The sequence below is a fragment of the Cupressus sempervirens genome, chromosome 9 (genome assembly GCF_028749045.1).
Source record: "Cupressus sempervirens isolate cs-2001-9-10 chromosome 9, ASM2874904v1, whole genome shotgun sequence".
NCBI lineage: Eukaryota > Viridiplantae > Streptophyta > Pinopsida > Cupressales > Cupressaceae > Cupressus > Cupressus sempervirens.
Genome location: NC_143126.1, coordinates 260,548,276 through 260,566,227, shown reverse-complemented (window position 1 = coordinate 260,566,227; position 17,952 = coordinate 260,548,276). Strand labels below are relative to the sequence as shown.

The 17,952-nt window shown below is 35.5% G+C and overlaps 1 long non-coding RNA gene across 2 annotated transcripts in view; it reads right to left on the bottom strand.

Moving 5' to 3' along the window:
* Nucleotides 1-15,804, bottom strand: part of LOC149538443 (uncharacterized) — a 65,869-nt gene extending 50,065 nt beyond the window's left edge. Inside the window, exons 1-2 of one of the 2 annotated variants that reach the window (XR_016356059.1) lie at nt 15,642-15,804; nt 14,370-14,624 (exon numbers count right to left, since the gene is read on the bottom strand). This is a non-coding gene — a long non-coding RNA (uncharacterized LOC149538443). Of the gene's footprint in view, nt 1-14,369; nt 14,625-15,641 lie in introns of those variants that run through there. The other variant, XR_016356058.1, reaches the window with a different exon arrangement.
* Nucleotides 15,805-17,952: the final 2,148 nt, after the last annotated feature.

The following is a 17,952-nucleotide window of genomic DNA, read 5'->3' as shown; positions in this document are numbered from 1 at the left end:
ACTTTATCATCATTTAAGTATAGTATTTTGAACTTCTGATGTATAAGGTTTGAACATATGGCATACAAATGATAGTTGAAGTTATATCTAAAAAAGGTTCATTTTGTAGTAAAAATATTTCTTCATGAATGTTTGACATGGGTAGACCTTCCTGCAGCCGAAGAGATTGCAAAACCTGTTAGTTAAATATTTAATGCTTTTTCCTTATAAATTAATAAATATAAATAAATGTTTGTAGGAAGTTTTGTGTGCATTAAATGTTGATCGCAGGAATACAAGCCGAGTTGGAGTTAATCAAAAACAACTACGAAGGACTAGCGCTAAGGAATCATTGGTATTAAAGAGAAATAATATGACACCATTGCAGCTGGAGACTTGGCAACAAAGTTAAAAGGGACTTGTTTTAATAAATAACAAGAGGGACTTGATAAAGTGGCTGAGCTGAAAAGCAAGCATCAAAACGACCGATTGAGCATGCAAGGAATTGTTACACGATACCTGGATTCCTGAAAGTTGTTTAAGTTAGATAAAAGAGCAGATCTAGCATTCGCTAAGCTCTATATTTATGGGAGCTTAAGGAGATAACTAATGTCTTTATGATTGCATGCTTGCATAAGTCTTGAACTATAACTAACTATCCTTCATGAGGAAATCATAATTGTAGGAGTCTGTTATTTTCTTTCTTTTAAATAAGACATCATCTGTATCTACAAGGTTGAGTAGTAAGTAGATTAATAGAGTTGATAGACATCTTGTTTTCTAAGCAATTGTAATACTACATATTCCAATGAATGAATCCATGACTTCGCTAAGTTTCTACACTTTTGTCTGAGTTGATCTTTTCTTCATTCTTCTGTGGGGTCCCACAAGGAAGGTGGAGTTTACTTTAGTAATTAGGAGTTAGACTCAGTTTTCTAAGTTAAGTCTAGAACTGTTGTTCCTGTAGCCACTGGAAACAGAACCAGTCACTGTTGATCCTATAGCAGTAGGTGCATAGATGCATGGTTGAGTAATTAGAATTTCCTTCCAAGCATTTGATAGTTGTCTTTCCTTTTGATAAATTAGATTTCCTTAATGGTTATTGCATTCAAAGTAGTAGTGACTTTTAGTGAAAACTAGAGCATATACTTTGCAAACATCATCTCAAGTTCATGCTCCTGGATCGATATTCAATGAAGATCAGCATAGTACTTTGATAGTAAAGAATGTCCAATCCTATAACTAAAAAGGTGTTATATTGGCTTAACATTTTTGGCGCCATTGCCGGGGATGGTGTCAGTCTAGTATTCACAATTACGTCACCTAGTTAGTTTCATTTTTAGTATTTTGCATGCATAGGAGAAGAGACCACTTTGGAAGATTTCTTCCCAACTTCAATTAGGAAGATCCTTTTTATCCTAACCTTGAAGAAGAAGAAAGAGAAGAAAGAGAAGAAGAAGAAGAACTATTTGAGAATGTGTTTGTAGAAGTACTTGATCAAGTACAATCGCCAACCATATCTAAAGAATCCTTCCATTTAAATAATCTTTTTACCAAGCTAGAATATCAAGTAATCCATTAGCTCTAGTCATTTATCAGCTACCACTAGGACATCCACAAATGGCTGCTGCTCAGCCTACCTTTCCCTTTCTAATCCCTACTCAGCAGGATAACCAAAATCTGAAGAGCATACCCTCAACTGTCTTGCCAAAGTTCTATGGCCTTATTATAGAAGATCCAGATTCCTTTCTCTTTGAGTTTGACATTCTTTGTTAAAGTTATAACTAAACCACATGTGTTCATAAACTAAAATTGTTTTTGTCAACTCTTAAAGAAGCTGCCTTAAGATGGTTTATGAGTCTAGGTGCCAATGCTATGACAGATTGGCCAACGATGAGTAACCTGTTCCTTAATAAATATAAGGAATATTGCAAAGCCCATGACTTTAAGATGTCACAAGAGGAGGATGTGACTTTGGAAGACTATATTAACCAGTTCATGTTTAACTTGCAGTGCAACATGTAGTATCAACTGAACAAAGAGTCCCAAAAGCATCTCTTTCTAAAAGTGGTCCATGACAGGAGTATGGAAGCCTTAGACTTAATGGCTAGAGGTGACATTACATAGAAGACATGGGCTGAAATCCTAAACATTTTCTTGAACTATTCCAAAGTAACAATAAAAAAAGGATGAGGCTTGAGGGACTTACTCCAAAAAACTCCTGGTTCTAGAGTATCTAAGATAGAACTATCAAACCTCCTATCGCTACACAACTAGACACCATGCAAGCACGAAGGAAGAAGGATGATGCTGATATTATGTTAGCAGAATATTGCCCTCACTATAGAGAGAAGAAACACAACTGCCGATGCAAGCCTATTACTAGTTTGGAATCACAACATGTGCCTACTAAATTCAAGGCAATTGATGAAGACAGAGAAATCCTTTATATTACTCAATGAAGGCCATGGGCTCCAAGATCGATTATTCCTCAAGACCCACTCCATAATTATGGTGTTAATAGTCAATGTCAACAACAACATGGTAATTATAATAATTGGCAGCATCCTAATCAAGGATGGTAGTAGCCTAACCAAGGGTGGCAGCAGCCTAACCAAGGGTGGCAACAACCCTAGTAGGGTTGGCAACAACCTCAGCAAGGTTGGTAGCAACCCTAGAACTAGCAACAACAATAGCATCAGCTAACCTTGACTCAGCCTCCTTAACAACAAGCCTTAATGCCTCCTATAGCTAATACAACCCCTCCAAAATAGCCACAGTTACCTGCACAACCTATGCCTAATCTTAATAGTGCAAAACCTTTAGCCTAGCAACAAAGCTATTCCATCACCTTGAATGATATTCATCTACGATCTAGAACAATGCTTGCATCACCTCAACAACCCATTATAACAAAAGTAGATGATACAAATGCTAAGTTAATTCAAGAACCTACAACCACTATCTCTCCTACAGCCAAGAAACCACTATTTCCTAGTAGGTTAACAAAGAAAATTCTTCCAAATGAAAATCAAGCTGCACTAGATTCGTTTGAACAACTCAAGAAAATGACGATAAAAATTTACTTACTCAATGCAATAAAAGAAGTACCCATATATTCAAAAGCCATCAAAGAAGCCTATATTAAAAATCCAGGAAGTAAAAAGAAAGACCCAAAGACTATCCATGTCCTTGGCTAACTCTCTAATCTTATGATTGATAACCTCAAGATGCCCAAGTATGCAAACCTTGGCAGTCTAGTAGTAACCCTTTCCATTCAAGAAGTACAAGTGCAAAATGTCTTAATAGACCTAGGAGCATCCATTAATGTAATGACCAAGGAAGTAGTGTCCAAATTAAACATCATTGGTCTTAGACAAACACCAACAATCTTGTAGTTAGCAGATAGTTCTACCATCATTCCTAATGGTATGTTAGAAGATGTTATTGTCACATTACATTTGTGGGATTATCCAATTGATTTTGTAGTATTCTCTCCAAAAACAAGTACTAGGGGATATCCTATCATTCTAGGACGACCATGGTTAGCAATAGCAGATGCTTGTATTGCATGCCGATCAAGGAAAATGACTATTTCAAATGGTACGAACACTAAAAACTTAACCTTGTATTCTCCTGCTCAACCTTTGCTACAAGATGACAAAGTTGTCTAGCCAAATATGGGTGACTCTAATATGGACATAGATTATATTAAACAATTTATGATGATCTCAAGGGACTCATTTGTAAGCATTAAAGAAGAGGATGATGTCATTACTTCTATCATAGTGAATGAGTATGGAACACACCCTGAGACATTTTCTAAACATGATTGTGTTTTAGAAGGCATTTTGCCTTTACCATCTGAATTTTATTATTCTGAGTTTGAAAAATTTCTACATTCACTCCTACCACATGAAATAAACTCACAACCAATTGCTCAGATTTCAATGGCTGAAAAAGTAGTCAAAACAGTAATAGTTCCAGGGAGAGAACTAAACTTAAGCAAGTCCTTATCTCAAGCACAACATCACAATATCCTGCAGCTATTACAGAAGCACCAAGATGCTTTTGCTTGGGAATATACAAATATGAAAGGTTTGGACCCTGCACTTTGTACTCATAGGATCTATATAAGTCCTAATTGCAAACCTGTGAGACAACTTCAGCGTAGGATAAACCCAAGATTACGGGATATTGTCAAAAATGAACTACAAAAGTTACTCAATGTTGGCTTTATATATCCTATTTCAAATAGTCAATGGGTTTCACCATTGGTTATTGTTCCAAAGAAGGGGGGGAAATGGTGAGTTTGTATAGATTATAGAGAACTTAACTCAGCTACCAAGAAGGATCATTTTCCATTGCCTTTTGTCAATCAGGTTCTTGACAATCTTGCAGGAAAGAAGTACTTTTCATTCTTCGATGGGTTCAGTGGCTACAATCAAATCCAAATAGCACCAAAGGATCAAGACAAGACTATGTTCACATGTTCATGGGGAACATTTTTTTATGTTGTCCTACCATTTGGATTGTGCAATGCACCTACAACTTTCCAAAGAGCTATTATTAGCATTTTTTCTGACATATCTGTAGATTGTTTGGAAGTGTATATGGATGACTTCACCACATATGGGTAGACCTTTGAAGAAGCCAAAGAAAACTTGGACAAGGTTTTGCAAAGATGCAAAGACTACAACTTGTCTTTAAACAGTGAAAAGTGTTTCATAATGATGCAAAAGGAGTGGTGTTGGGACACTTTATTCCCCCAAAGGAATTGAAGTAGATCCAACAAAGATAGAGGTCATACGCACATTGTCTGTACTAGCTAAACTGAAAGAAGTCAAGAATTTTCTAAGACATGCAAGGTACTATCGACGCTTTATCAAAGATTTCAGTCAAATTACAACACCTCTATATAAATTGCTTCGAAAAGATGCAGAGTTTGTATGAGATTCTGACTGTACACAGGCCTTCCTATAGCTTAAGGAAGTCCTCTCAATAGCACCAGTTCTCTGAAGACAAATTGGGAGTTACCTTTTCACATACATACTGATGCTTCAGATCATGCCATTGGAGCAATGCTTGGCCAAAAGATGGATTCAGTAGAACATGCAATTTACTATATCAGAAAAAATCTTCAAGGAGCCGAGTACAACTACACTGTAATAGAAAAAGAACTGATTGTTGTAATTTATGCTCTAAATAAATTCAGACATTATATTTCAGGCTACCAAATATTTGTACATACAGATCACTTTGTTATCAAATATCTAATGAACAAACTGACAATCTCTAGATAGTTGGCTCAATGGTTATTATTAATGCAAGAATTTGACATTACCATTATCGACAAACCAGGTAAGGTAAATGTTGTAGTTGATTTCTTGTCTCATCTTCAAACACTTGATGATCCTATAGCCATAGAAGATAGCTTTGCCGATGAACATCTCTTTCTTTTGTAAACACAAAACCCTTGGTATGTTGACATTGCCAACTACCTAACCACTGATAAAACATGTCCACGTTTCTCTGCAAAGGAAAAATAGTTGTTGGTAGAAAATAGTTTTAAATTTTCATGGATCTCAGGGTTCATGTTTTATACTAGACCAGATTAGGTGACACAAAGATTTCTTAGAGAGGATGAAATTTATGATGTTCTTCGTGCTTGTCATGATGAACCTTGTGGTGGCCACTTTGCTAACAAAATGACCACATTAAAGATTTTAAATACAGGTTATTATTGGTCCACACTTCACAAGGATGTAACTCAATATACAAAAAGATGTGACAAATGTTAGAGAATGGGTCGACCAACGAAAACAGATGAAATGCCCTTGCAGCCATAGATAGTAGTAGCATTATTTGATAAATGGGGGATTGATTTTGTTGGCCCTATTGAACCACCATCAGAAGGGAAAATTTACATCCTAGTTTGCACTGATTATGTTACTAAATGGGCAAAAGAAAAGCCACTGAAGCACCCTCATGATAATAATGTTGCAAAATTTCTGTACGAATGTATCTTTACCAGATTCAACATTCCAAGAGAATTACAATCAGATCAAGGGCCTTAGTTTACATCTAATCTGATAGCTGCACTCATGGAGGAATACAAAATTTGGCATGGAAAATCTTCTCCGTATCATCCACAGGCCAATGGATAGGTTGAAGTGACAAATTGAGAGCTAGAAAATATACTCACTAAAACAATGTCCTTGCATAGACAAGGTTAGGCAACTAGACTTCCTGAAGCCTTATGGGCATACAAAATAACATGGAAATCCACCATTGGGTTTACACTTTTCGAGCTCCTATATGGGAGACAACTGTCATGCCCATTGGATTTGAACACAAGACTCTACGAATAGCCTTGAAACTTGATATTACTCTTCCTACAACATAATAGGATCGCATTTTGCATCTCAATGAGTTGGATGAATCATGGAAGTCAGCTCTTCATAACACATAATTAATTCAGAGTCAAAGAAAGCACTGGCATGATAGATTCATTAAAGATAGAGAATTCTCTATTGGTGATTGGGTGCTCTTGTATGACTCACAATATCAACACCACCGAGGAAAATTTCAGACCAGATGGCTTGGTCCATATGAAATCGTTGCAATTTTTAACAATGGAGCAGTTCAACTATCAACAATTGATCTGTTCAAATTCAAACTCCTGGTTAATGGACATCGCCTGAAGTTATATCACAAACTAGCAACCCGAGAGGAATTTCTTCAATAGTTCAACACAATAGAAGCATCTCTTCCTGTAGCCATTCTGTCCGAGTCTTCCACTTAGATGCCTACAACCCCTTGAATTTATTTCAAGGCCTTCATAATAAAAATTTTACATTTTATGTGGAATTCATTTCTCTTCCACCTCATTTCATTTCATCTTCTTGTATTTCCATCATCACTCCATCTCATCTTCTTTCTATAGTATGGTACTACTTGGAGCACCCTTCCTATCACATCTTAGGTCGGTTACACTTGACCCCTCTGCATTTATTTAATTTATTATTTATTTAGAAAAGCATGTTATTTCAATTTTCAAAATTTGTAATCTTTAAGGTCTGGTGGGACCCAGTCTCTAATAGGTTGGGGTAGGCAAAATCGAAATCATAAATGAAAATCAAGGTGAATCTTAAGTTGGCATGTAGGATGTATGGGGTAGGGTCATCTCAGTAATGAACTGGCACCTCTTTAAAATTCCAAAGTGTGTGTGAAATAATTAGAAAAAAAGCCAACCATTAGATTATGATTTCACAAGCACATAACCCCTCATTAATATAGTGTATGTTTTGGGCATGATCTTTATCCTCATTATGTTTTGGTGATTAAAATGCCGTCATAAAGTATTGAAGGATGTGATGTTTAGAAAGTGTTGAAGCATTTAAGAATTTTATTTTTCTTTCTCAAATGCCATTGTTAAAACCCTTGTAGCCATCTCTGCCCACACTTTCAATCACTTATAGTGAATTTGTGAATTATAGCATTTTTCAAAAGAGAACATGGGTGGAGAACCTTAGCAGCATGAACCAAAAAATCACAAAGTCTTGCTAGCAAATCCAGCAACATGCAACTTGTTTCAACAATGAGGTTGGTTGGCTTACTGTCTCAGTTTGATCAGGAAATTGCACTCCAATTTGATAATACACTAAGGGATGGATATGCAACTGTTAAAGGTATCCGGGTAGAGTTTACAAAGGAGGTGGTGGTAGAAGTTTCTGGTTTGCCTACAAATGGAGAATGATGGATAGAGGACATGGATGCACGAGCAGCAAAAGAGCAATTTTTAGTAGATGGAGATCCTCAGCTGGAAGAAAAAAAAAGCTAGGTACATTACGGTTATCTCTCCCCCTTCAATTTATCTACCCTACTGAATTTATCATAAGGTATTTTACCTGTGAGGGGAGGTATTCCTATTTGCATGCTATTCATTTCAAAATTTTGAGTGGTTTGGGCATGGTGATTGTCCTGCGAATCTCCTGAGTTTCCTTTATAATATTATCAAAAGGCAAGCTACCTATGTACAACAAGGCAAAACCCAGTTAGTATCCCACCATTTCTTAATTAGGGATATAGTTGAAAGGGAATTAACTAGGCAACACTTGAGGACATGAGAGGATTTTGTAAAACTCAAAACTGTGGAACCTCAAAGGGGTGGACTTAAAGGGCAAGGAATGGGGACAAGAGAGAAAAGTGTTGTAGGAATAAAGAAAGTAGTGTATAAAATAGCTCAAGAAGCTTCAGCTTCTGCGTCTGCACCTAAAATTGTGAAAAGGAAAATTTTGCCCTTAGAAGCCTCAACCTCTAAAAAGAGAAAAATTTCACATAGCTACTGCATAGGAAGGTTCAGAAGAAGTATCTCCAGTGTCACAAGAAGGTGCACCCAACCTTAATAAAGGGAAATCTATTGGTAAGGGTAAGTAAACAATCTCCACCCACAACGAGTTACCAGATTGTCTGGGGTGGACTTGAAAATTGAACCTCCCATTCCACCTATTGATTTAGAAGCTCCAGTACATACACATGTGCAGTCCTCAAAGCATACAACCCATACTCCTGAACATGAAAGTGATCTTGAGGAAATTCCCGCAAAGCCAAATAGCCCTATTAACATTGATAGTGATACGTAGTCCTCATAGAAAATAGTGTCTGGGTTTGAACAACGAGGAAAAGAAACTGATAATTTACCACCAAAGGAATATCCATCAAATGCAGAAGAAATAGTTCAGGAAATTGTTGAAACATTTCAAATTAAAATGGCTATTGTGCCCTATTTTGCAGCCATTGTGCCTTCAAAAAAGGTTGATAGTCCTATTACTCATCATCCTCCTGAAGATGACAACACGATTGCTCGTCAAAATGATAGCTTTATTGAACATCACCATTTTTTAGGACAACAACATTGCTACTGGTCCAAGTGTTAACCCTTTTACCCATCATCATCATGAGCACCAACTTGACGATAATAGCCCTATAGACCATTGTCATACACCACTGGACATTTCTACTCTGTTAACAACCAGCTTTAGTTTGTACCAACATTTTCAATGGGAAAAAGAAAACTGGGACCTAGAAAGGAAAAAATTGCTCAGAACTATCAAGGAACATGCACAACAAATCGAAGAAAAAGATAGTGAAATTATGGTCCTACAACAACATGTCACAAAGGTAATAGAGCTCATTCTAGAGCTTATGAATTGCAGGCCATCATCTCTAGTTTCTACACTATTCCTAAAAGAACAAATGATTAATTTTCAATTGTTTCAAATTACTTGGGGGTTGAACCCTTCTTTGCACACTCCCTAGGAATTTTATGCAACATTCAAATCAGTCCCTATGGCTCTACAGAATCTCCTCTGTGAGTTATATGTTCATAACCTTGCTGTTCCAGATGATAAGGATTGGAATAAACTATTATATGTGGGAGATGTACAATTTAGAAAAATTATGCCTTGGATGCAAAATGAGATCAGTTGAGAGAATTAGGTTGCCCCTTATAGGGAAAAATAAATGTTGGAACTATTATACATTCAGCTTGAGTACAAAATACTCACCGGGTGTTCTTTGATTGGTTCTCTGTTAACAATAATAAAAGTGTTGCTACTAAAATTCACCTTGTTCGAGAACAAGCATTTCTAGATTGGGAGCAACATTGTTCTGCAACATCTCCTAATGCCATACAAGCCTCTACACAAAGATGGATCCAATTATCAAAGGAGCTGAAAACAAGGAAATTGCACCCTCCTCAAAATTTGGAGTTGGCTATCAAAAGGATGCCGAGGTATATGATGCTAGGCAGAAATCAGAAAAGTTATTGGGTTCCTCTTTATTTCCAACCACCAATACTCTTGCATCCTATGCTTGAAAAGTATGATTCATTTGCTGAATATAACATGGCCATTGAAGAACATAAATGGGAAAGTTTAAAACAGAATCATGGATATTTTAACCATAGAGCTCATGAATCAGGTGAGAAGATCACTAATGATCTCAGGTTGCAGATAAGGATCAGAAATCTATAGATGCTGAAGGGACCAGCATCAAGATGGTTGGGGGAAAAAATGATGGCATGAAGAAATAGATGTTTTTTTTACCCTTTTTGTGAACTTTTGTCTATAACATAGTGAACTTTATCATCCTTTAAGTATAGTATTTTGAACTTTTTATGTATAAGGTATGAACATATGGCATAAGAATGATAGTTGGAATTATATTTAAAAAGGGTTCATTTTGTGGTAAAAATCTTTCTCCATGAATGTTTGACATGGGTATATCTTCCTACAATCGAAGAGATTGCAAAAATTGTTAGTTGAATATTTAATGCTTTTTCTTTATAAATTAATAAATATAAATAAATGTTTGTAGGAAGTGTTGTGTGCTTTAAATGTTGATTGCATGAATACATCCCTAAACTTGAATTCACATAAGAAACTATTTCTTGTATAGAATATTGAAGCTACATTAGTTTTGTACATCAAATTTGCATGGTATTCTGTTATTTATTCCAAATAAATTTTCATTGGATCTTTGAATGATTACATTTGTTATTATTGTTATTTCTTTAATGTTTATTTCTATTTCTGTTGTTCCTGTCACCAAAAAGTGATAGTTCCTATCATTGGGATTTATTTGGTTTTTCATAAATTCAATTTTGCATATTGTAGATGCATTCATAATCCCTCGTCTCACAACTATCATCCCTTGATGGCATATTGCTCAGACACCTTTGGCAAGCTTATGCTGTCGGATTGACATGTATCGACCAAGTTGAATTTCATCATTTAAAGTATTAAATATTTCTTATTATTTGCCCCAGTGTTGGCCTATCAAAGATCTCAGAGTAACCAATACCCTCTACCTATGAAAAACCCTTCACAACAAGACATGACTTGTACCTATCAATAGAACCATCTACAACATACTTGGTATGGTACACCCACTTGCACCAAAGTAACTTTCTTCCTTTCAGAAGAGACCAAAGATCCCAATTGTGGTTCTTAATCAAACAAGAGTACTCCTCATCCATAGCCCTATCCCAATTTGAGTGTCCTGTCACCTATGAAAAACTCTGTGTATCATCTGAAATGGAATGACTCAATAGTTTAGTACTAGATGTCTGAGCATAAATGTGATGGGAATATGAAGGATCTCCTGCCATAGGTAAGGTTGGATCAACTGTATCATGAGCCCACTTGGGTGCTTGCAGAACATTAGGGGGAGGAGAGGAAGGTGGGTCATAATAAAGATCTTCCTCAAAGGATAAAGAATACTATAGAGAAGAAGAGGAAGTATTGGGAACTGAGGGAGAATCTAATGATGGAGGCCCCATATGAAGACAATGCTCATCAAACTAGACATCTCACCAAAACAAGAACTCTTTGGAATAAGGATCAATCAACCTTTACACCTTCACACCCTCATAGTAGCCAACAAATATGAGTGGTTAAATCTTCCTCTCCATGGCTTTCCTCTGTGCATATGGAATATATGCCCAAGTCTCACTACCAAATATATGAAATGTAGAAACATCAAGCTTGGCATGAGTCCAAGCCTCCTTAGTAGTCAATTGTCACAATGCCTTGTGAGGTATACGATTATGAATATAGTTGGCACAATTGATAGCCTTAGCCCAAAAATAACTCATATCCCAAGACTGTATCATACAATTGGCCATATCTAGTAATGTTGTATTCTTTCTCTTAGCAATCCCATTCTATTGGGGGGCATGGAGAACTATGAATTAATGATGTAAACCATGCTCGATGCAAAAATATTTAAAAGACTAATACACATATTCGCTACCATTGTCAATGTGTATGCTCATGACAAAAAGACTAGAATGCTTCACCATAAATATCTTAAAGATTCAAAATGAATCAAAGAAATCAGATTTGTACTTCAAAAAGTAACACCCATGTGCATCTAGAGAAGTCATCTATGAAGGTACAAACATATTAGGCACTTGAAAAACATGTAGTGAGCAATGACATAAGATCACTATGTATCAACTCTAATGGTGTTGTAGCACATGTGGATCTACTTGCTGGAAAAGGATCTCTATGAGGTTTTCCAAGTGTGCAACCTCGAAAAACACCACTAGTACAAGAATTTGAGGCAGCCTAGTCACTAGCTCTTGCGTACTCACTTTCTATAGATATTTGTAGTTGACATGGTCAATGCTTATGCAATAGCTTTCTCACCATGACTGCATGAGAAACAAGAGAAACACCTATAGAATCAGAGCTCTCGAAGCCATTAAATTGATATAAGTAAAACTATAAATTAGCACTCCTAGTAGCAACAACCAAATTAGGATCATGGAGGTCTCAAATAACCACATCATATGGTGAGAGCTCAATTGTCTTACTAGAGCTAGAATGAAAAATCTAATAGACAAACAGGAGATTCATAGAAATGGCCAGAACCAATAGAATATCCTGTAGGGAACCACTCTCCAAAGAGATAGTGTCTGAACCTAGAATGGAAAGCTATGTAGAGTCAGCAACTACAATCTATGTAGCAATACTTTGAGCAAGTGAATTAGGCAAGTGAGTCATGTAGTGTGAAGCACTTGAATCAATGATCCAAGTAGCAGAGGAAGATAAAGCTCGTGTAGAAAGAGCATGTCCTTTCCTTGAGGGAGGTGGTGGTGGCTTTAGAGAAGTAATACTGTGTTGCTGCATGACATCCTCTAAAGCTTCATGACGTTTTCAACACCTGAAATCTGGATGTCCTTCCTTCCCACAAAAGCTGCAAGGATTACCTATAAAATTCTTAGTCTTGGACAAAGACTCACCAAACTTAGAAGGTTTACCCTTCATAGTTGATTTCTGAGTATTTGATCTAGGAGATGGCTTGGAGGAACTCTCACTACTAGCTAAATTTGCTTTGGGCTTCAATTTTGGCTTCAACTTCTCTGTAGATGTCTCAACAACCAATGCCTGGTTCTTTGATCTTGGTAGAGAATCCAACTATGTAAGCTTGGCATGCTCTCTAGTCAACTGATCACAAAATACCTCAAATGTGGGCATGGTAATCTAGGACCCAAAGCATCCATAGTGAAATAGAAGGTGGACGAGAAAATTTGAAAGATTCCTCGAAGCTTTGACATAATTGGATAGATGCACTCTATATTAGCCTTGTTCTTTCCACCACCCTGTACCAATGATCTTTGTTGTTTAAATCTCATTAGAAAGCCCCCAATGGAGGGAAAAGAATCAGGTACAAGTGATGTAAGACCTGCATTAATTTGATGGTATCAAACAAGTTCTTGAACTTGACCCACATCTCTTGAGGAGTATCACACCCATCAAGATGAAAATGGAAGCTATCTAAAACACTCAAAGAAATCAAACTCATGGTATCTTATTCATGTGCTACAAGGTTTGATAGGTACTCTGAAAAACTGACTGCATTTTATCTACAAGACCATAAACCCCTTGAACAGAGAAGTCATGTCATGGTAGTTGTCCACGTGTGATAGTTATGTGGGTTTAGAGGAACTAGACAAGAAGGGGTCTTGGCCATTTTTAAAAAAGGTCTTTGTTTTGATATAATTCTAGTTTATTAATGTAAATCACATAAACAAGAATTAAAAAAAAAACCCCAACAATGCTAGAAACTAGACCCCAGATGCTAGAAGGAATGCGTATACAAGTAAGAGCAAAAAAATAGCTTTAGTTGAGTATCATGTGTACCTTTAAAAAATTCTGATGAAAATAATAGTGAACCTAGATAGAGCTCAAAGAGAGATTTATGGCGCTTCTTTCAGATCGAAAAATAGAGCAAAATTGAGCAAGTTATGCCCTTAGAATGCAAAAAGGATCATTGGACTTCAACAGAAAAGCATGTACCATTATGAAAAAACTCACCAGCAAAACTTGCACCAATGCATCCATCTCAATATCAGCCTTCTAATAGTATCTCATTTTCCCAAAAATGATACAGTATGCTTCAGATATCGTGAAAAGACCAATAGGTACTCTAGAGGCAAAAAACATGGACTTAAACCCTCCTAGGAGCCAAGAAATAAGCTCCCCAGTTTCTCAAATGACCATGGGATGGGCATTTTAGCATTGGAGGTCCATTGGTGGTGTGTGGGCAGAGAAAGCTGGTAGAGGTGGTGGGCAGGCCAGGTGGTGGAGGTGGCAATGATGGAGCTAGGTAGTGGAGACAACAATGTCTTGGTTGCGCATGGGAGGCTGAAGGGTTGTGCGGTGGTGGTCGCTTTGCCCAGCGAGCGACACATTTAATTAAAACAGGATGCATTTTTATTCATTTTCATTTTATTTTTTTTCTTATATTTCTGCCTCCAACTGTGTACCAAGGGTTGTACGACATTGGCATGCAAATTTTTTTTGCCATAGAATGCAATGTTGACCAAAATAGGATTGTTTTATATGAAAATAGGGATTTTGACACACTCTATATCCAATTGTGAGGTCTGTTTGGACTCAAAGTGGTCCATATTTTAGAGAACCCCTATTTTCATAAAAGATGCCTAAAAAATACAAGATCTAATCCAACAAACCTTTGTTCCTACTTTCTTCAATAAAACTGAACAAGTTGAAGCAAGGCTCTAATACTATGAAAGATTTGATGAGAGCAAATCCACAGATCCTATAGAGCACCTGCATGCAAGCACCTGTCATCGATAAGTAAAAGACAAGAGAAGGCAATGATTTGGTTATGAAATATGCAATAATATATAATCACAAAAAATAAAATAAAAAATACAATGGATCAATCCTTATAGAAGGAGATCGTAAAATCTAAAAGAAAAATCCTAAGTAAATGACATTTGATAATTAATATTTAGATAATGTCGATAGGCATTCTACAATGGCAAAATGGGGGAATGAGATGGTGTGACCGTGTTAATGTTAATTTTTATTCTTCGATGTTAAATTTGACAACCATCTACATGTCAAAAGTTTAAATTTTATTATAAATAGAACATACTTTTAAAAATAATTTAATAAATACCACATAAAATATCCATATAAATTATTTTATTTGGAAATATAAATCATCCATTTTTTAAGAAATAAAAATTAAAATCTTAAGTTAGCAAAAAGCTAAATAAATAGAGATAAATGAAATATAAATAATTTTAGATGTAGTAAATTAAATTATAATTATTTTATAGTGGATATCTATTTGCATTTCTTTAGATAGATTTATTTAAGATATCTATACCAATTATTAAATAAGAATGCATGTACATAAAGTAAAATATTAAGTAAGGGGTAAACCTAATTTAATAAACGGAATTAAATTAATCCTTTACTTTAGAAGTAATCAAATCTTTATATTAACTTATACTCTTATTTAACTTATATAGATTTCATATTTGAAAAATCTATATCTTATTATACATATTAGCTTTAGTAATTAAATAATATTATTATACACTAATATAATTATGATAAATCTTTAAAAAGACAAATTAGATATAAAATAAATAATTTGAATGGACATTTATTTCAAACATAAATACAATTCATTGCATATCAATACAAAATAAAAAAATAAATCACCTAGCCACCTAAACTTTAAAAACTTTAAAAAATCTTCTACAAAATGAGGTATCTAACAACAAATATCGATAATCTAAGTCTGTTGAAACCTCCAAAGATGTTGCTCACCTTTGTCGATGCTGTTCGTTTCGACTCCTCTGGAACTTCCGCTACTCGTTTGAAATCCTTTGTCGACAATGGATGCCCAATCTTCTGAAGCCATTGGGGAAATCGCTTGTGTGCTTGGGATTTTACAAATCTTTTTGTTTTTCTGGAATAGGGCAAATCCCATGGATTAATTTATACGGGATTTCGGCAATAAATGCTTACAATTTTCTTTCTCCTTCCATTGATCATCAGGAAATCAGAAAGGAACATTTGTCCATACAAATTGTTGAGAATTCTTGTTGTTAATGATTTAGACGATTTAAGAATGGAAAAATTTGTATTTGTTACTGGTTCTGATCAAGGAATTGATCTTGAAACAGATGACGAGGCTCCGTCTTTGGTAGATCTGCCGGTCACAGATAAAAGGAAGAAGAAAAGATCCCTAATTCAGCCATGGAAATTGGTGATAAATATCTGCAAGCGAGTCTTGAAATCATCCTCGTCTGGAAAAGAGCCCGATTTCGAATTCAGTCCTTGCAGTTCTCTTTCTGATCACGGATCTGCCGAAATTTTCCTCGCAGATGACCTGTTCTACCAAGGCCGCCTCCTTCCTCTGTGCAGCGAAAGCCTGCACTGCCACTCACAGAGCGGCACATCGTTAATGGAGAATGATGTGATCTCACAAGCAATGGTTTCTGCTTCTCCCGCTCTTCCACGTTGCAATACCACCCCCTCTTTCTCCATTAAATGGCAACATTTTAGCCGGGGCCTGCTCAACATTCCTCCAAACCCTAACCCTTCTCTTTCCATTGTTGCGCTTCACAAAAGGCAACAATCTTCTTCTTTTTCTTCACCCAGATCATCCTCTTTTTCGTCTTCCAAATCATCCTCTTTTTCTTCTACCAAATCTTCTTCAAAATCATCTTCTTCCTCGAAATCTTCTTGTTCTTCTTCCAAATCTTCTTGTTCTAGTCAATTTGCAGGGAAAAGGGTCCCCTCATGGCAGGGTGGAGGAAAGGAAAAGGGAAAGGGAGAGGGAAAAGGAAAAAGTTGGAAGCGTTTATTGCAGGTTAGGAACTCATGTAGAGACAGCGGTTGCATAGTTGTAAGTGCAACTCATATGGTGAAACATCCACAGTGAGAAACTCAAACCCATTTCTTGAGAGAGGAAATGTAGGAAATTTCTTAGAGAGGAAGTGGAAGAAATTTCTCTTGGTGTATCATTGATCTATAGAGAAAGATTTCGGCTATGATCATGGCTATTGACCTTGTCTTTGAAAACAATTTTTTTGACAATATATTATTTGTTTCAAAAGTTTTGAGTTTATTTTAGAAAATATAATCATATAAAGTATTTATTTGATTTTCTTGTAATAAATATCAGTCTTTTTAACTTTATCTTTTAATTGTAAAATGGCAAAATTAGATTCAATTTAAGTTGACAAATTTATTTTAGAAAGGATTGAATTGAATTAAAATAGAAACTAAAATAGTTACCTAAAGATAACCAAATATCAATAGCTCTTGTTAAAGCCAAAAACTCAAAGATAAAAATTTCAAGAAGAGTTTTGATACATAATTGCAATGGTAAACCTTCAAAAGAGTTCAACAAAGCAAAAGGAAAACAATAAGAAAAACTCATAAAACTATCAATTGATCCAATACAAGCCATCTTTGACTTCACCATTTTTTAGCAAAATTCTTATCGATTAATTACATAAAATCACTACTATGTTTATTTTCATATTTTCTTTCATAAATGACCTATGAATTTCCTTACAACTATTTTAATCCAAGATATAAAGTACAAGTAAATAACAATCACATGTTTCTGTGTGTTGAGAGCAATTTTAGCTCCATAATATATATATATATATATATATATATATATATATATATATATATATATATATATATATAATTAAAAAAATATTATAATTTTTTTAATATATGCAAAAAAAAAATTCCTATAATGGAACATCTTGTTAGTAAGGAGTTAAGTAGAAAAAATGATTTGTGTACTGCTATAAGGAGACTATTACTTTAATTCTCTTCCGTTATTGTGTCATGTTGTGTGCTATAGGACAATAAACTAATTATGGCTTGCAAATGTAGTGTTTGAAGGAGGAAGAGGGTGGATTTAAGGGGGAGGGAGTCACATGGTGAATTTGGGTCTTAAGAAATAAAATAAATGTATCTTTAAGAGGAAGTATGGTTTAACTTTATGAGAATGTAGGAAAATAAATTTTAAAAACTTTGGTCTTAGGTTGTGGATGGAATCATAGCTCTATAAAGGAGGTGAATTCTATAAGTCCTTAGGTTTTCATATATG